This window comes from Cupressus sempervirens, chromosome 10 (assembly GCF_028749045.1).
Source record: "Cupressus sempervirens isolate cs-2001-9-10 chromosome 10, ASM2874904v1, whole genome shotgun sequence".
Classification (NCBI taxonomy): domain Eukaryota; kingdom Viridiplantae; phylum Streptophyta; class Pinopsida; order Cupressales; family Cupressaceae; genus Cupressus; species Cupressus sempervirens.
In genome coordinates, this window is record NC_143127.1 from 348,781,560 (window position 1) to 348,788,372 (window position 6,813).

A 6,813-nucleotide genomic window follows, 5' to 3' on the forward strand; every position below is an offset into this window, starting at 1 on the left:
TCATAGGCCTTTGAAATATCAAGTTTCAATGCCATATCTAGGTTCCTTCTCTTATCCATAAAATTAAGATCTTCATGGCAGGTTATCACAACATCCAAAATCTATCGTCCAATGAAAAACCAATTTTGAATGGGGCTAATAGCTCTATTCAAAATAGGCTCCATGCAATTAACCACCACCTTAGATAGGATCTTATATATGGTATTGCATAGACTTATTAGTCTAGACTCTTCTAGGAGTGTTAGATCAAGAACCTTAGGAACCAAAACAATAAAAGTTTGATTTAGTTCTCTAAGGATGCGATAATTCTAATGAATTCTTTAGCTATATGAATAATATCATATTTAATAATTTCCCACAACCCTTGAAAGAAAGATGGGGGGACACCATCCGGCCTTAGGGCCTTGAACACACCCATAGAAAAAATTGCTTCTCTCACTTCTTCTTTAGTAACTTTTCTTATCAAATCTTTGTTCACCCTCTCATCCAATATCAACCTTATGATACCCAGGAGGTCACTCTCCATCCTCAGGTCCACCTATAACTATGGGGGTATGTAAATTTCCTGGAAGTAAGTGGTAGTCCATCTTGCAATCTCTTCATCATCAGCTTGTTGAAGATTGTTGTTATCAACAAGCTTCATGATGGTGTTAGTTCTTGTGTAGTTAGAGGTAGACCTATGAAAAAATTTGTGTCCCTATATCCTTCCATGAGACACAAGATTTTGGATCTCTGTTTCCAAATAAATTCTTCCCTTTCAACCACCTTTTTCCATTTCTTTCTCCAATTCTTCTCCTCCTCTTGTGTTGCCACTAAAAGGTCACCTTTCTCCATTCTTTCCTAAATGATCCCCACTTTACCCTCAATTTCTTTCTTCTATTTGAAGATGTCTCCAAAAGAAGCTTTGTTCCAAGCCATAGCCTTTTGCTTGATATTTTCCAACTTCTTAGCTATGTGAAACATAGTTGTACCCTAGAACCTCACATTCCACTACCTTTAAATACATTCATGAAAATAGGGGTGAGAATGCCACATTATCTCATATTTGAAAGGTTTCTTTTTACTAGGATGTAATACTACATTTGGACCCAAATTGCAATGGTAGGCCATCACAATTGAGATAGTCACCTATCACCCAAGTAACAGAACCATGAATTGGCTCTTGTTAGACGAGCATCAAATTTTTATTGTCGCACATTGTGATGGCAAGGTCATCTGTCACAAATGTGACATATAAAGTTTTTGTACCTTTGAAGAAGGAAGGTGGAAGAGTTCATGTTGATGTCATCACAATTGCGACATCCATGAGACAGCTACACTATGCAAGCAATGTTGATCCATTGTAATTGCAATAGTTTTGTGATAGTTGTGTTGTGCAAGTGACAACTAGCCATTAGAATATGCCATTACAATTGTGACAACTAGCCTAATTATTTTTAAAAAATGATGTCATTTCATTATGATTTTGGAGGAGGCAAAGCTTGTGCCTGAGTCAGTTCTCAAGAAGATGAAAAGAAATGAAGAATGGGAGAATGACAAGAAGTGATAGTTGCAAGTTGCAAAATTAAAAAATGCTACAAACTGCAAACTGGTATTTAAGAAGGCTAAGGAATGTTCAAAGGAGTATATAGAGTAGGTAATAAATTGCTTAATTTGTGAGTGATGTGTCACCATTCCATCTACTGTTAAGTGTGTACCTTAGTTTCTATTTGGAAAGTTTCATATCAATTTATGAGTCACCAAGGAGTATGTGGATCCTTTAATAAATTGTTGGGTTTTTTATTGATGTTTCATCATGCTATCTAGGGTTGATGAATGTACCTTAGTAAGTTTCTTGTGTACTTTGTGACAAAAATCAAGAATGAGAGGTTATCATATTGAAGAGAGAGGCAAAAATGAAAGGAGGCTTTTATGTTGAGCCAGAAGCTAAGTTATTGTTCATTATTCGTATCCATGGGTAAGTAGAAAGTCTATAGTATTTATATACCTTGTACTTTCTTGGTCTTTATATAGTGATAGATTTGGTAGACTATTAGCTCTCTAGTCTATTTTTCATAAAAAAAAAGCAAATTTTTTTTTTCAATATTTTATTATAATATATTTACATCTCTTCTATTTTAAATTAAGAGGAACAAAAAATTATTAGTCTTCCCCAAATTCTAATATAATTTTTTAACTAGTTTTTTTCATTTATTAAGTTTCTTATTTTTCTTATTTAGTATCAATGATATGCATCCAAAGATAAAAACAATATTAGGACTTTTGTGTTTGAGCAGGTTTGTCCTTTTTCAGCTTGACCTATCTCTTTTGTACTTTTTGTTTCTAAAATAGTGGTTAGTGATCAGTTTTGGATGTATATACAAGATTCTAGTGATATTGACTTGTTATAGCACTTCATTCAAGATCTTCAATGGCACATTTTTAAAAGTGAACAAAGAAACAATGAACATGTTGCATCTAGTTGAGCCATATGTGACTTTTGGGTATGTTCTTGGTTAGTTATAAGCACTATGTAGATCATTTTTTTCTTATTTCATGGATTCTTGTGTCTACTATTATTTAATTCTCTTTCTTAATTCTTTCTAGATATCCAAATTTAAAAGGCATAAGAGAGCTGATTTACAAGAGAGGTTATGGAAAGGTTGATAAGAAAAAAATTCCTTTGACTGATAACTCTGTCATTGAAAAGGTACTTGTGTTCATGATGCCTTTTTGTATTATTTAGTATGCTTTCCTACTTATTATTTCTACCTTGTTGCTTGTGAACAGGTTTTTGGTAAATATGGTATAATCTATATCAAAGATCTTATCCATGAGATTGTTACTATTGGCCCCAACTTCATAAAAGTGAACTTTTTTTGTGGCCATTTAAACTCAGTGCTCCATCTGGTAGACTGAAGAAGAAACACAACCACTACATTGAAGGTGGAAATGCTAGAAATTATGAAAAGTCATACATATAAACTCCATCTAGCTTACTTTCCCTAGTAGGCCTTGTGAAACTAAAAAGCCTAGATCTAGAGTGATGCACACAAATTCATGGGGGACTTGTGCATGTAAAAGGACTCCCCAAATTGGATGGTTATTATAGAAGAGAAGATGCTCATATGTTCTAGAGTTTTTCCCTTAAATCCTTGGTGAATAGCATAACACCCAGCTAAGCAAGATACAAACCCTATTAAGAATGTGTTTTATTATACTTCTTGCCATAGACTCTTGTACTTGCAAAATCATTGATGAGAAAATCCTTATGGAGTTTAAGAAGTCCATCATATTGGATCCTCTCCATTCCATACAAATATGGGTCTCTAATGTTCAAATTACAACTTTGTAGTGCACATTTTGTAATTTGTAATTGAGTTCTAGGTTCAAACTTAGAACATAAAGAAAATGAGTTCTCTTGAAAAAATCTTCAAGTCAGAGTGTGTCTTAGTAGAGACATACTAAGTAACTAGCATGGTGTGTTACTTGTTTGCTGCAAAAACATGTGTGCCTAATGAGCACCCACCAAGAGTTCAAACTATATAACACATATGTTGATTACACCAATGGAAACAAAAAAAGACAAACTCCTACATGAAACCTTAGCAAACATTTAAAAGTCTCATTTCTTATATATTTTGTCAACCAACATATATTCCAACCATAAAAGAGTCACAATGTTGAAATAGTAAAGACCATAAAAATGAACAAAAAATAATTTTCTCAACTTCTCACCATATCTGGTTCACTTGAAATCAACAAGATCTTCTCTCGACAATTGTTCATAATTATGTAGATACATTACTCAGAAGCTAACCTACAGGGATAAATTTTACTTCATTTCAAAGAATCTCTTTATCAAAAAATTATTTGGAAATACAGATAATACATGTATCTTTTTTAAGGCCCCTCAACATCCAAAGTACACAAAAATAAAAAGTATATTTTTAACGCACCTATACCTAAAAATTACCATTTGTTGTGACTTTCATCAAAGAGGTGACGATTTCCATGTTCCACAAAAATCTAATAGTAACTCACTATAAATACAATACAATTACATGAATAATATCAATGGTAATATTTCAATCACATTGCAAAGTGAAGAACATTGGAAGTGCACTTTCTTTTACAAGCTTAGATTTTGTGGTGCCATCTTTCTTTCTCTGCACAAAAAAGGTAATTTCTAGTAAAGAAGCCAACATGGATGACCATCATGTAGACCATCTCTATTGTAGACATAACTATGATGAAGGCTTCCAAACTGACCTACACATACCATATTTCAAAACACATATTAAAAAACTAGGAATTATTTACCTTTGAATACTCAAAGAGGGAAGAGCTTGTCAATCAAGTAGCTTTGCAATGTATGAAATGATAAATCTTGTTAGGAGATATTCAAAAGATTATAACTAATGAAAAATCACATACCATCTTTTTTTTTTTTTCCATGTAAATGGATATCCTTGCATGCCAATCTGTAGGTTTGGTAACACACTTGTGATTTGCATTAAACAAAAAACAAGAATTTACTTTTGGTTAAAGTTGTTATTGAAAGTTCTTAATAAATAGATCATTTTGAAAGAATATCTTTCCAATTTCAATGAGATATGTTAAATATTAATTACCCCATGATGAGAAGAGAAAGGGCCCAAGTTGTTGTTGTTGAAGAACCACTTGAAGGAAAGCTCTTTATTGTCCACACTCGAAGATGGTGGAGCCCTGAAAGGCATGAAGCTGCCCCCACAACTCCAACTATTAGAGAAAAGATGACCATAAAACCAAAGTCTTCATTCCCAATGGGGAAAAACAATGGTGAAAATCAAAATTACACTAGAATATTGCTTCTAGATCCTGCCTAACAAAATAGACATAATATATACAATCAACTTGAGATTTTAGATTACATGCTAGAGAATTTACTAACAATCACCAAAACCATTAACTAATAAGAAATAATCTCTTTGTTACCACTTACCAGAGAGATAATGATGGTCAATAGAATGGAACAAAATTCTAACAAAAAAATTGGTTAATGCTGATCAAATTAAACTTCTACAAAAACAAAAGAGACACTTCAGTTATATACTTGACCTCTATCCTTACTTTGATATGTGAGAATTAATTCCACTTACAAGGTTAAAATTAAAAACTTCAAGAGAATATCAATACTTCCACAATTCAAACCAAGCTACTATGAAGTCAATCGTTCATAGTTGGAATTTGATACAAACTTATTATTATCTACATATCTTGTGAACCAAAAACAAAAGTTGTAATGAGAATGTGATAACTAAATTCATATGCCCAATTCTATAAATTTTTAAAAAAACTTAACTCATCCAAAATTTCAAAAAATTGATGACCATTATCCAAGCTAGAAGGTTCAACCGATAATACCATCTCCCCATAGAGGAATCATCTATCAAGTTACAAGTGCCCATGCTACTTGTTAGATTGTACTTCAACACAAGTTAATCATTTATTAATTAGGGACAAGGCATCTTACCTAACGAGGGATCATTAATCCTAAGAAAATATTCTACATCACAAAACTAAGTTTAAGCATATTTATAGTTTGCGACAATAGTCTAGCAATTAACTAAACTTGCTAATGCAAAATTGTGGATGTGAATGATGTTGCCATGATTTCATCCCCCTATATTTTTCAAACTTATAGGATTAGGGTTGAGTCAATGTGATGTCATGTTTGTGTCTATATTTCTCATAAGTAACTTTACTTCTCATCTATCCCTTTGTGTGCACCTAGGTGGGCATTCAAAAGAAATATAATGCATTAGTTCATATTAGTTGATCACGAAAAGGAGGGCAAGTTTATGCATTTACTAGATGAGAGGGAAGTTTTTCTAAAACCCTAATGCTTTGATCAAGTGTTCATGGTAAGATAGGATGCATTCAAAAAGAAGATCACACTTACATTCAAAGCATATGATGACTAAAAGCATTTGGATTGAATCTTAGGACCAAGGTGCAGATCACAGGAACATCATGGAAGTCGAATTGAATGCAGGAGAAGTAGAAAAGTCCTCAAAAATGGTGAAAGAACTTGGTCAAAGGTGGTATGAATCTCTTTGAAATCTAATTTATGGCTTATATTTAATCCATGTATCTACGTTGCAAAGTTGACAAGTCAAATGGCTTAGAGATTATGTCTAGATCATCAAATGAAGACCAGATTGGCAGATGGTGTTTTAAGATGGAATTATAATGGCCCTTAGAAATGCATCTTCCTAGCCATCATATGATAGAAAATCAACATCTCTCACTTTCCCTCTTTTCAAAGGTGCATGAGAAATAACCAAAGCAAGAAAGTGAGGTGATGATATGTGTCCCAATGGGACCATCACATTCTATGATGCATTTTTCTCCTACTTATCAAATTCTCCAAGAAATGAAATAGTGCTACCTTTCTACCACAATGTACATAACTAGAAGATAGACCTACACTACAAATCAAACAAGTCAGTAAAGTTGTTTTAATCTCCATTGTAAAATAATAAATGATCCACACTTATTTCATGTTCATTGGCAATTAAATTCAACCTTGGGTTAAGGTCATGAATGAGCGAAAACATATATTCACATCTTCACAAAGGGTTAAGAGTAACCTATGGTTAAGGATGGATGCAAAGAAAAGATAAAGATCACATGATTGCTGGTAGATTAAGTTAATCATTAGTTAGGGCTACAACAAAGAAAGAATAGTCTTCTAGCTAATGATCAAATCTTCATAGGTAATCATGTAGTTAATAGTTTGCAAGTTGTAAAGTTACAAATGCTAAAGATCGCATGATCGTGACCTAGTTC

The 6,813-nt window shown here is 32.9% G+C and overlaps 1 pseudogene; it reads left to right on the forward strand.

Annotated features, from left to right (window-relative positions):
* The first annotated feature begins 1,459 nt into the window (after positions 1–1,459).
* On the forward strand, positions 1,460–3,334 carry LOC149534020 (large ribosomal subunit protein uL30y-like; annotated as a pseudogene).
* Positions 3,335–6,813: the final 3,479 nt, after the last annotated feature.